The 795-nt window shown below is 30.4% G+C and overlaps 1 protein-coding gene across 1 annotated transcript in view; it reads left to right on the forward strand.

Moving 5' to 3' along the window:
• Positions 1–795, forward strand: part of SLC47A1 (solute carrier family 47 member 1) — a 59,622-nt gene that overhangs the window by 32,815 nt on the left and 26,012 nt on the right. The gene's annotated exons all lie outside the window — the stretch shown is intronic.

Consider the following 795-nt stretch of genomic DNA (forward strand, 5'->3'; position numbering starts at 1 on the left):
TATATATATATATATATATATATATATATATATATATATGTATACACACATAAAAGCCAGCATTTTACAAAAATGTGGAAACAAATTCCCACAAAAGACAGTCAAGAGAAAGATAGTGTAATTTAGGAACTAGAAAATACATGATCAAACTATATCTGAAAATTTAAAGGAATTAATCACAAACCCACTAAAAAAATTATTAATTAAGTTAGCAGAATATTTACATCACATATTATCATATAGAAATCAATAGCTTTCGTGTGTACAATCAGTAGCAAAAAATATAGGGAAATATATACTATAAATGGAAAATCATTTTGCAATACCAGTAATAAACTGGTGAAAATATTTGCAACTTGCATCACAAACAAATGGCTAATAGAAAAGACACCTAGGGGAATCAAGAAGAGAAAGATCAACTACCCATAGAGAAGTGGTCAAAGAACATAAAAAATGTTTCATGGGAAAATGAATGTCAGTGGCTCCTAAACATATGAAAAGATGCTCAACTCTGTAATAGAACACAAATTCAAACCATAACTGAAAAACAACTTTTCATCAATCAAATCTCATCTACCAAATTTCCAAGTTTAACACACCTATGAATAAACTCTGGGGGAAATAGGTATTTTTATATGTTGCTATGGGAATACTTTCACATTATCTATCAAAATTATAAAAACATTTATTCTTTGATCCTTGTGGTAGTTATGTTTGTGTGTCAACTTGGCTGGGCCTGGTAGAGTGGCTGGGCAGCTGGTGGTAGTTATTCCCCATGATGAGACTGGCAATCAA

This window comes from Orycteropus afer, unplaced genomic scaffold, assembly GCF_000298275.1.
Source record: "Orycteropus afer afer isolate SDZICR_OR568_19922 unplaced genomic scaffold, OryAfe1.0 scaffold00080, whole genome shotgun sequence".
NCBI classification, from domain to species: Eukaryota; Metazoa; Chordata; class Mammalia; order Tubulidentata; family Orycteropodidae; genus Orycteropus; species Orycteropus afer.